Genomic DNA, 12,183 nt, shown 5'->3' with positions numbered 1-12,183 from the left:
GTGTTTTACTCAGAGTATCATCGGCTGATGTAAACATTTATTTGATGATCTGAATCATTTAGGAGTGATTTAAAAAAAACAAAAACAAAAGAAATCGGTGTGAGGGAACTGATGTTTTCACAGCCCTGTTGTTCCAAGGTGCCAATAAGAACGTAGAAGCTCGTAGCCGCTGCTCCCTCCTCCTGCAGAGCTCTCACTTGGCAGATTGTTTATTATGCTGTAAACAAGCTGTAATTACTCTTTGCTCAGTGGCGCTGTGGTCCTGAATGATATGCTCTCTGTTCCGCCTGTGTCAACTCTGGCTCACATTCCCACCATTCAAGGTCGGCCCATGCACCGGGTCAGTAAATCCAGTTTGAGGAGCTCCAGGTGAAATGTGACACGGTGCGTTAGGTGCTGCTGGCTTTACGTGGAAAAGTTTTCTAGAGGTTCCACAGAAATGAAGACGCAGAGAGAAAGAGAAAGAGAAGGAAGGAAGGAAGGAAGGAAGGAAGGAAGGAAGGAAGGAAGGAAGGAAGGAAGGAAGGAAGGAAGGAAGGAAGGAAGGAAGGAAGGAAGGAAGGAAGGAAGGGAAAGAAGGAAGGAAGGAAGGAAGGAAGGAAGGAAGGAAGGAAGGAAGGAAGGAAGGAAGGAAGGAAGGAAGGAAGGAAGGAAGGAAGGAAGGAAGGAAGGAAGGAAGGAAGGAAGGAAGGAAGGAAGGAAGGAAGGAAGGAAGGAAGGAAGGAAGGAAGGAAGGAAAAGTAAAAATGAAAAAAGACAGAAGGAAATAAAGATAGAGACAGAAGTAAAAATGAAATAAAGGCTGAAAGAAAGAATGAAAGAGAAAGAATTAGAGAGAAAGAAACACAAAGACAAAAGGAAAGAAAGAAAAAGGCAGAAGGAAATAAGAAAGAAAAACAGAAGAAACAAATTTAGAAGAAAGAAAGACAGAAGGAAATAGAAAGAAAAAAAGAAAGAAGAAAAAGGAGAGAAGGAAAAGCAATCATGAGAGTACCCTGTACTCGCCACATGGGTGAGGATAGCGTTACAGGGTCTCTCTTTGGTTTCATAGGGTTCAATGAAGCACAGCCACAAGTGAAACCTGACCTGGAGGTAAACAAGCAGCAAGTGGGTGGTGTGAAAGAGGCCAGTGGCGTACATGAAACTCATCATCGGGCTCTTTGGACCCCGCTGTCTCATCTCCACATTTGACACCTGCAGGTGACAGACTTCCACGACATCTCGGTGTCGGCCGCTGGGATCTGTTTGCACTGAAGGTGTTGTAACGTGGACAAAGGCCTGGGGTGGAAACTCAATAACACGCCGCGATGCAGCGCTGCGGACTCCGGGCCCCTGTTAGGGAGTTCAGTACTCGTCGGCCAGCTCTAACACACGGCTGAAATTTTTCCACTTCGCACATCAGTTGTGAAGAATTTGAGTCTGCTTTGACCTCCTCGAACAGGTGGAACGCCGTATGCATGGTTCATAGTCGCAGGCCAGCCGAGACCTGGGTGGATTGAGAGATGGCGTTCCTCTGTCAGGATGAGCGAGAGCGTCGGAGCCCAGCGTTTTAAAGGGATGCAGGAGTTCATCCTGCCATCGATACGAAGTGACTACTCAAAACTGAGTCGAGTCAGAGTGAAAGAAAAGGGATGTAGCTGCAAAGTTAACAACTTGTTGGTGGTTTGTGTGAAAAGTAAACTTGATTGTAATCTTCCTCTCACTACAGTCCCTTTCAGGTTTAATCAGAGAACAAATCTAGATTGCTCATTTTCTCTCTGCGTTGGAACGTCCACATTGTTAAAACTCCCCTGGACAGTTGCTGTTCTGGTCCAGTTTGTCTGTTTTGTGGCAAGGAACGACGGGAACAGCAGCTACCTGTGCATTTGTTTCGGCGACATTAGCAGTGATCGTGGCCCCTGTGGTGTAAACACAGGGTTCAAATTGACCTGATGCCCCATGACAGGATCCCAGCTGATGTCAGTCTGCATGTGTATGTTGAATCTTTTGACGTTTTGTCATGTTACACATAAAAACTTACATTTTAAGTGACAGAACACAAAGCAGTGAAGTGTAGGGAAAATTACACACTTATAAAAGAATAGAAAGGCATTAATTGGTCAATCTACCAAAGCTAATTAAGCTCATTATTTTGCAGGTAAAATATTTTAGTTTGTATGTTCCCTGTAAGTGGATGTGTCCTGAGTGGTCTGCAATGCCCCGTTAACTTGAACGTCTTCTAGTCGCTGCATGCATCATCTGACCCAATGTTTTGTTGGATTGGATGACAAAATGGATCCACTTTGGGCCTTTTCAGACTGAACGCAGTTTGAGCATCTGATTTACACGCGGTGTCTATGTGGGCACGTTTTGAGTGATATCAAGTGTCTAACATCATTTTTAGGCTAGTTTTAACTACAGCTAAAGGCACTAACAGTGAAAATTAGCTTACTTCAGCTAACTTGGGCATAGCCCAGTAAAACAGGCTCTTGTTCTACACTTTGCTTGATACAGAAGGTCTGAACTCTTACCTATTGAGAAATGATTGCTTTCTTTAGGTGTGGACTCTGTTGATGTTTTAAATTTTATCTTTAACATTTGTCCGTGATATAGGAAATACGCCAGTTTGATGCTATAAAGCTAACCGTAAATTGCCTGCATTGTAGACAACCATCCTCCACTGCGAAGAGGAAACAGCCAATTCAAACACGGCGGCTGTTAATGCTAATTCAGTAATTAGAAGAGTGACCAACACAGACTGGACAGCTTTAATGGTGAAGTGAGATTTGAATTGAGCGCAGCAAGGAAATGGTCAGGCTAGCTTGGCCTCATTTTCTCTTGCATTTCGCCTAGCTTGGGCTCATTTACATTACATGATGTTGATTAATCTGCACCGTACCTTGAAAAATAAATAAAATATAATATTTTATCTCCTTGCTTTCATTTTCTCACTGCTGTTCCATTTGGGGTCTGAACACTCGCCAAACTGGATCTCATTCAGAGGTATCATAGTGACGATGGTGAAAACATAGAGGTTTTATCCATAAATCATTTGAAAGTTGTGTGTCATTTTCTTGTTTCCTCAAAATTCTGCGTTTTTTTTGTTTGTTTTTGTGTTGTTGTTGTTGTTTTTACCAGGAATAATTGTTCTGTTCTGCAAGCACAGTGTCAGAGTGTCACAGTGACATCTCCTTTCCTCAAGAACCAGTGCCTTGCATATTTAATGTCTCCTGTCTGAACTCATGATTTAAACATTTGAATCAGCTCTGATTCAAATGTTTAAATGAGCCTACTGCTGATGTTGAGTTAATCAGAGGAGTTGAAGCAGGAAATATGTCAGAATTACTTACCCTGGTATAGACAGTTTATTTTAGACATTAGGTCATTTGATTTAAAAGAACTGGTGAATGTTGGATATCTAATATACTGTTAAAAATGCTGACAAAAATAATCATGAAGATGAGTAAGGCAGTAAGACAGCATCTTAGGGGCATTGTAGATAGAATTAAAAAAAGGAAGAGTACATTTCCACCAATAAAATCTCAGAACTTTTCATGAAAATAAGGACATTTCTGAGTTTGAAAAGGTGAAAATTTGCTGACGAAAAAGTCAAAAGTTTTTTGCAAATTTTCAACCTGTAAAATTCAAATATTTCATAGTTTTTATTCTCAAAAATTTCCTAGATTCATCTCAAAATTTCTGAGTGTTTTTCTAGCAATTTTTAAACTTTTCAAACTTGAGAAATATCCAAATTTTTTCCTCAAAAATTTCTGAAATTAATCTCAAAATATTTCCTTTCCTCTAGCAAATTTTTGACTTTTGAAACTCAGAAATTTTCTTGCTGTTTTATTGAAAATTTCTGTGTCTACTCTTGAAATATCTGAGTTTTATTTCTAGTAAATATGTAACTTTTTAAACTCAGAAATTGTTTTTCCTAGAAAATTTCTAACATTAATCTAAAATGTTGAGATTTGGCAGAAATTCACTCCTTTGTTCTGTCTACATCGGCTCTAATACGCCACAGTAGATCAGCTTATTGTTGGATTTATACTGCCTGAAAATAACAGTTTTAAGTACAAATTGTGATGGTTGTGTGTGCAAACATAATTGCATTTAAAAAAGAAAAAGAAAACAAAAAACAAGCACCTAGAGGAAGTGCTGGAACAGAAAGGAACCCAGTTCTGCTCTTATTGTATTTTGGGGCTTGCTGCTCATACTCTCCGTGTCGTCGCTGCATGTAGGCAGGAATGTGGAGCAGCATTCAGTCATCCAACTCTCCTGTCCTCCATCACGTCAGTCACAGCTGTTGTTACTGTCCCTCAAAATCCAGCGGACGTCGACTCGGCACTGGGTCAGAGTTGACATCCAGGCTGATCCCACATGTTGGTCTGGGGAAGGATGGCTGGCAACCGAACAACAACAACAACAACAACAACAACAACAACAATAACATAGAACATGCAGCCATTTCAGTCAGGTTACCTTTGTCTGGTATTGAAATTTGAAATATGTGAAATTCTTATGCTTGTTGCATTTCACCTCCGTTCCACCAGGGTGCTCCAGAGGTGCCCTGAGGATAAACGCCAAGGTTCCCCACTCTGATGTCTGCAGTAACAGCTTTACACATCTTTTCAACATGTGTGGTGTTGGCTGTCCTCCCTAAAAGTGGGCGTGTCTAGGATTCACCCGTCCATGGCTCCTGGTTATGGACAGTAAGCTGTCTTCCTTTGGTGTTTGTATGTCTTTCACAACCTGAACCTGTAACCACGGTAACATATGTACATCACTCATGCACCATGAAGCTGCATGATACAACCACCTGGCCTCTGATGGACACACAACGTGACCCCATTGAACTCATGTAGACCGGATGCCATGACGACGGCCATCCATCACTGTGTACCAAAATAAGTTCTAACTGGACCGTGTCTGATTTTCTACTGCAGCACCAACTATGATTTTCTAAATAATTTAACACTACAGTCATGAATCTGGGTGTGTTTTTCAGACATAGTGCCACTTTATAGCACAATCAAGTAATAAACTTACTTATAGTTATAAAAATGCTTTGTACATTAAACATAACTTCAAAGGAATTTCACTTTGTAATGTAACTCCTACACAATGTCTCTTTAAGAAGCTCGTACTCTTTCCGACACTTCGTCTTTAAGTCATCACAACAACTTTTCTTTATGAACCCTTTTGACGACATTACCAGCATTGCACTGAAACCTGTAATGAGCTCAGCAGATGCTCAGTTCCACCAGGTGTTTGCTAATTGCTGCTGGCTAGTCTGAAGGACTCATCACTCGGAGAGAGCAAACGTTTTGCAACCCTGAATGGTGAGCTTTTGATGAAGGAATAACATTATAACATGATGTAAAGATCAAAAAAGTAGATTTTTACATAACAAACAAACAATTAAAAAGCTGGGTAAAAAAATGCATTTAAAATCATATTGTAGCTTTTTATGAAAACATTATACTTTTGGTGAGGTATAAATTTGGAAGCTCCCACGTTTAGCAAACCCAAGCACAAGCATGTCACATCAGCCGCATATGATAGCATCATGAACGTCATCACTCAGCATTTGGTGTGGGGTTCGGGGGGGTTTCCTGTCTAAACCGCTAACGCTCAGTTTGGTGTGCTGCTCACTGTTGAAGTGAGAGCGAACATCGTGGTGAGTCTGAAAGTGAGGCGTTCAGAAAGAACGGTTAGTGAAAAGTCTGGTAAGGCAAAAGTGGATGTTTTACCTGACAAAAAGAAGAGACTTCCCATTCCGTTATATGGAATATAAACCACAGAGGACTTTCAAGAGAACTGGTGCGCCCGACCAGAAAAACGTCCCCATGAAACGAGATAGAAACACTGGTCCGCTTTGCATCCCCAGAACCAAACATGGAGAAGCAGCATGCAGCATCTATGCAGCACAAATCTGGAACAAACGTCCAGTAAACTGGAAAACAGCAGAAGTACTGAGCTGCTTTAAATCAACACCTAAACCCAGCTGTTTGGGGTTTCCTTTTATTAGTACTAAGTGAAACATTGATCAACATAGTTGACATGTATTTGCTTGATGATTTTGATGATGGCATTTGACAAAATGTAATGTTTGCTGCTTGTTTCATAATTGCGGACTTTGTCATATTTTTATGACGGAAAGCACTTTGAACCGCCTCGTCGGTGAACTGTGCTGTACAGACCTCACTGCATGTCAACCAGAGTTTGTAACACCAACTACATAACTTCTTGCTACAATGCATATTTTGAGTCTATTTTGTAATGACGTAATTAAATCATTTGCAACCAGCCACTCGGCCGACTGCTGAGCTGATGGACTGAGGAGGCACAGAGTTCTGTGGGCTTTGTTCTGGACAGCACAGCCAGACCATGAGGATCACAACTTTGATTTTTCTTTTTTCCCCCCCACAGAAGGATGAATCCCCCCAATATTAACACTTAACGACCCGCAGCTCACAAGCCAATGTTAGCCTTAGCAACCACAGGTCTCCAAGTTATCAACACCAGAGTCTGAACACCCTGCTGTTCACCTGACTGCTGCTCCCTCCAGCCGCAACAGTTATGAGGCTCTCAGCAGTGATTTGCCTATTAAAGGAGAAATATCTACATTTTGTTCAAGGACGTGCCTTTGACGGAGGCGAATTCAGAACTTTTGAGGGTTGGAAAACCATGTCAATTCAAACGATTCAACGTGGTGACAGGATTTCTGATGTGCTTCAAACACTCCGAACAGATAAGGAATATTTCGTAGGTCATACTTCTGTTGGCAGGCAGCTGTTTTCTGCCATCTGTAAAGTGTTTCTGTGCAAAGCTCGGAATTTTTCCCTCAGAGTGTCTTTAAAGAATCCCGTCTAATAAAAAAATCTGTCAGAGGATAGTGGAATGTGAGGGAGGTCATTACACAATTCTCACCACCACGCCCTCCTTCCTGTCCAATAGTGACACCCATCAGTTGAACACTGTTAAAATGTAAACTCAAAACGCCTTTATCCATAAAATTATGCAAAGTTTGAGATCATTTTAGACGAATTGATGTTCCCTGTGCTGATCTCCCTCAGATGATCCGATGATCACAAAGAGGATTCATAAGTTGTCTCCATTTGTCTGTTGTCCACTCTAATATTTCCTGCAGAATGTCAATGTTTTTCTTCTACAAAAGTAGATTCCTTGAAGCCTCCCATTAGACAATATTCTGTCTGAAAGTCTCGGGGATATGTATGCACACACACACCTGCTGCCAATAGCTCCATTACAAATGTGCGCGAGTCTTTGTCTATTTTCCGTTAGTGTCAAAAAACACAACTTCGCAATTGCTGAATTTCCATTGATTAAGAACAGAAATTAAAATAACATATTAATAAGTTTATCCTGTAATAAGTCATTAAAAATAATGGCAGACGCGGATGTAAACAAATAGCCTACATGAAATTTATTCATAATTCAGCGCTCATCATCTATCAGCCAATCAGAGGAGACGTCGGGGTCCCATTCAGGCGTTTGAGCGATAAGTCCCGCTTTCTTGGGAGTGGCTACGAATGCTGTCTGTTTACAGAAGAGCTATGATTCAACATGTTGGAGTGACACACAACTTTCTATGAACAGTGGTGCTGTGTGAGCTGTGGTGGAGTCAGCAGCACATTGTCTGAAGAAACAAAAACAGTCCACAGTCCTGCTACCACTTCTTGTCTTCTTCAACCAGAACTAACATCCCGCTGTTGATCAGGCCACTCGGCTGATACGTGTTCCCATCGCAGTTTTGCCATGTATTTTGAGACGAATGAAAAGCCACCTCTTCCAAGCGCTTTTTCTTTTTTAATCAAAGCGTAATTTTTTTTTCCAAAAATTGCTGTGTTTCCATTAAGCAAATTTTTTAATTTTATTTAATTTTATTTTTTTACGTAATTTCAATTTGCGCAATTTTATTGTTAATGACGAGCAAGCTGTGCACTGATGGTGATATAATTATGTCGACATTCTTCAGGAAGAGACCCGTATCCCGAACCGACCTGCTGGACATTCTTCAAATTCCTGGTCGCACCTGTTGCTTCAGGTGAAATGCTGTCAGCTGTGTTTTCCTTCAGCGTTTCCACTACACACCTTTAAGGCACAAAAACTGCAGTCCTCAATGCCAGAGTCCTACATCTGTGTCCTACACGCCTTTATTACATGATGGAACTGGTTTGTTCTTCCAATTAGCTTCAAATTTCTCAAACTTGAAAAATGCTAATAAATGTACCTAATGGCAACAGTCCAATTTGGAGGAAAAAAACAGCACGTTTTTTAATTAAAAGTTTTTAGTAGGATAAAGCTGCCCCCGAAGAAAGTTAATGGAAGAGAATTGATCTTTTGATCTCACAATACGCTATTATCTAAATCCTAAATCACCCAAAAAGACATTGTGAGTGTGCAGATTCAGGTTAAATCACCTGTCACCTTATTTTCTATTTTTATTTGATTGTGCAGTCACAGCCTGCTGTTAACTTCTTGTACTTTCCTATTTGTCCTCTGAGCAGTACTCACATGTTCCTTGGAAATTGAATCAGTCGGGAACAATTGAGCGCAGTGTGTCAGCTTAAGCACAGACTGAGGAAATCATCGGTGTTTGTAGAACAATGACGGCGCGACAACAACATGAGAAAATCTGACCAAACATACAGAGTACAGAGTGTTTGAAATCCACTATGGTTCATATGATATAAATACAAATGACATGAAAGTGGAAAAAGACAATGAAAATGTTTTTAGTATATTGTCGATATATTACACCTCCTCAAATCGATTTCTTTCTTCCTAAGACACATTTGATATTAATATCTTCTGCAGGATCAATATTTGCTTGCACCCCAAACACAGGCATGTAAAGTAATACAATTTAGCAACTTCACCAGAAACGACATGAATCCCATTAGCTGAGTTTTGCTTTTGCTTTTTGACTCAGAACCATAATGAGAACGGGGGAGTAAAATATAACCAGATTTGTTGTGCAATTGGAGAAATTCCAGAAAAAATCCAACAGAAGTCAGCAATTGAGACAGATGAGCAGGAAGCAAACTGAAAAAGAGGGAAGATCAGGAGATAAATTAGTTAAATTAATTTATCTCACTTGGATGTCATTTGTTGTTACTTGTTTCCTGAAGGTTCCCAGTGCTGATTGAGGAACGAATTCTGACTCAGGATGAGGGTGGAGATGATTGGACTCCTTTGGTTGAAGAGGGATGAGTGGGACAGGCAAAGGGGTTTTGGTTACTGGACTGGAGTTGAAGAACCAGCAACAAACTCTGGTGGATAATAGCATTCCAGGTAGGCACTGCCACAGAGGTCTGACTCGGTAGGAAGATTACTCGAGGTGTGGTCCCGTTAGGTGTATCTGAAAGAAACACAAGCAGAACTTGATCGCAGTAATTGCACAGAACAATCAGGCGCTGATTTGTTTGAACCGTTGGTTTCCAGAACAGCTTAGAATTTGGTACACAAATTCTTGGCTTTCAGAGAAGGCCATAATTCATTAATTCTCAGATATGAAGCGTTAATATATTTATTAATGATGAGCTGTAGTGTAATTTCTAGCATACTTTTTATAGTTTGTAGCTTTATCAGGCCGAGGCAGGTTAACATCTCATGTTTGATTATCATTAACTGCATTTCCACTGACATTTTGTTAGCCCTCACTTCAATTTATTTGACATTTCAAAAATACATTTTCTCAATGGAAACACCAATTACAAAAAAACAACAACAAAAAAAACAATATTTGATGTAAAATTTTGGCACCAAGATGAGGTGGTTTTTCATATTGAAATAGGTTTATTTTGCAGAACTGTAATGGAAATACTCATCGCATCTCACGAGTCACATGATCAACAACTGGATGTTGCCACTGGTGCAAACAACAAAGAAGAAGACAACAGGAAGTCGATGGAGGATGTTTCTTAACGGCTTTTCACATGATAAAACCCACGTGATCTTAATTAAGTTTCTTATTTAATGGAAACTTAATTAACTACATTAGCGAGATATTGACAAAGTTTTGTCCACATTTGTGTTGGAAATGCAGCTGCACAGAAATGGTTAGTTTTGGCACTGGGTTGACCAAAGGTCCAAACAACTGAAAAGTCAAAGAAACTTTGAGTTGGGAAAATCTGGACAGCAACTTTACCCAACTCTGAAATATTTTCTAGAGACATTTCTAAACCACTTTACGTTACAAAATTACATTTAATGTCATTTGTGTGTCTGACTAGTTTGCCTGGGCGTAAGCTATCATTTTCTGGTTTAAGGATATTTTTATAGAATTTAAGCTATAACCCAGTAACTAATTAATGAGGCTCTACCCTGGCATGAGTCAGAATCTACAACAGCAACACTCTCCACAGAGCACAGAGTTTTACATAAATGGGAACTGTGATGGTTGTGACTAAGACATGCACACCTGGTTCAAAGTCAACAAATTCAAATTAAACTCAAATTTGCAGGTGTATGTGCAGAGGTGTCAAATGTCCTCTGCTGCAAACATGTACAACATTCACTTTGTGACATTGTGAATGTTGTTCATTCACAATGTCACAAAGTTTGTTTTAAAGAGTCAGTAGTTAGAGTTAGGGGTAAGAATAGGGTTCCATCATGCAGGACATCAACATTAGTTGATCTCCCACTGATGTTGGAAAAACACAATTTCACAATTGTGTTGTTTCCACTAAATAAGAAATAAAGTTAAAATCACGTGAATAAGTTTGTTCGTGCAATAAGTCATTAAAAAGCATGCTGCCTACCACTTCCTGTTGTCTTCTTTGTCTTTTTCTCCAGTAGAAGTATCTGGTTGTTGATCACGACTGATGTGAAAAAAGCATTTCCATTGAAATATACTATTTTTAATATGGCTGACAAACCTCCTCAGCCATATCCTAGAGCAAAAACCTTTTTATCAAAAAACATGTTTTTTTCAAAATTGGTTTGTTTCTATTTCGCATATTTAGTTTTGTAATTTCCATTTGCACAATTTTAATGTCAATGGAAATGCAGCTATTGAGGCTTTTGAAGCTAGGAACACTGTACCAACTATCAAGCATGGTGGAGATGGTATCATGCTGTGCGGCTGCTTCACTTCCAGTGATGTTGTTTCGTCTCTTAAGACGACAAAACAAGCTGGATTTTTGTTTTTCGAAGGGAGTGTGCATTCCGTATAGCATGATTCCAGTAGCGTTAGGATCCATAATTGTTCCTATAATGTCCAGCAAAGGTGGCTCATACAGTCCAAAAAGACATACATTTCCTGTTGTTGGTCCAGATCAGGATCGGTCTATATTCACACCAGAAGCGAACTGCACCAGAATTTGTTTAGAACCAGACTGACACCCACTCAAAAAGTGGATCTGGGTTTGGTTGTTTGGTTCGCATCAGGATTTGCTTGAGTGTATTCACACCTGGACAAAAGGTCCAGACCAACGGGGGAAATGAACTCTGGCTTGTTTACATGTGGCAGGTATGAATACACCCTAACACACATCTGCCTTGTTTTGTCTTTCCCAATTATTAGTAATTAAAGGGACAGTGTTATGTAGTGTCCAGGCACATAGTGAGATTTAATATCACAATCAAGTAACTATATTACCTTCAGTTATAAAAATGGCATATATATCAAATATGAGTTCAAAGAAATTCGACTTCATAATTTAACGCCTTGAAATTGGACCTCTGTCTCTTTAAAATCGCCTGTTCTTTCTGAAACTCCTCCTTCAAGAAGTCATCACAACATGGCTCCTCTATTAACCTTTTAACGTTTTTACCAGCGTTGCACTGAGAAGTAACTCCTATGATGAGCTCAGTAGATGAACAGTTCCATCAGGTGTTTGCTAATTTCTACTGGCTAATCTGAAGGAACTCAGTAGGTGACCCGCGGGGAAGGGCTGCTCTGTGAGGCAGAAGCTTGGAAACTGCAGCTCTGAGGAGGAGCTTTGTCCTCAAAAGCGGAGCTGGGCCCACCCAAGTGTTTTTTCTCAGCTGAATGGTTACCATGGAGATTAAAGGTTTTCTCAGACATGCATGAAAGAATTAGAACAACACTCCAGGTATGCTTTAGATGAGGGAATAACATTATAACATGATGTAAAGCTCAAAAAGGCTGATTTTACATAATACTGGCCCTTTAAGAAGAAACTGCCTCCTTAAAGCAAACTAAACACTCAT

The 12,183-nt window shown here is 40.1% G+C and overlaps 1 long non-coding RNA gene across 1 annotated transcript; it reads left to right on the top strand.

The window, feature by feature from the left end:
* The first annotated feature begins 7,833 nt into the window (after nucleotides 1-7,833).
* Nucleotides 7,834-10,771, top strand: LOC145548130 (uncharacterized). The gene is made up of 2 exons (XR_014084425.1): nucleotides 7,834-9,300; nucleotides 9,816-10,771. It is a non-coding gene; the product is annotated as an uncharacterized LOC145548130 (long non-coding RNA).
* The last annotated feature ends 1,412 nt before the right edge of the window (nucleotides 10,772-12,183 follow it).

Source organism: Poecilia reticulata, chromosome 17 (assembly GCF_904066995.2).
Source record: "Poecilia reticulata chromosome 17, P_reticulata-male-v2, whole genome shotgun sequence".
Taxonomy (NCBI): domain Eukaryota; kingdom Metazoa; phylum Chordata; class Actinopteri; order Cyprinodontiformes; family Poeciliidae; genus Poecilia; species Poecilia reticulata.
This window is presented reverse-complemented; position numbering and strand designations above follow the sequence as displayed.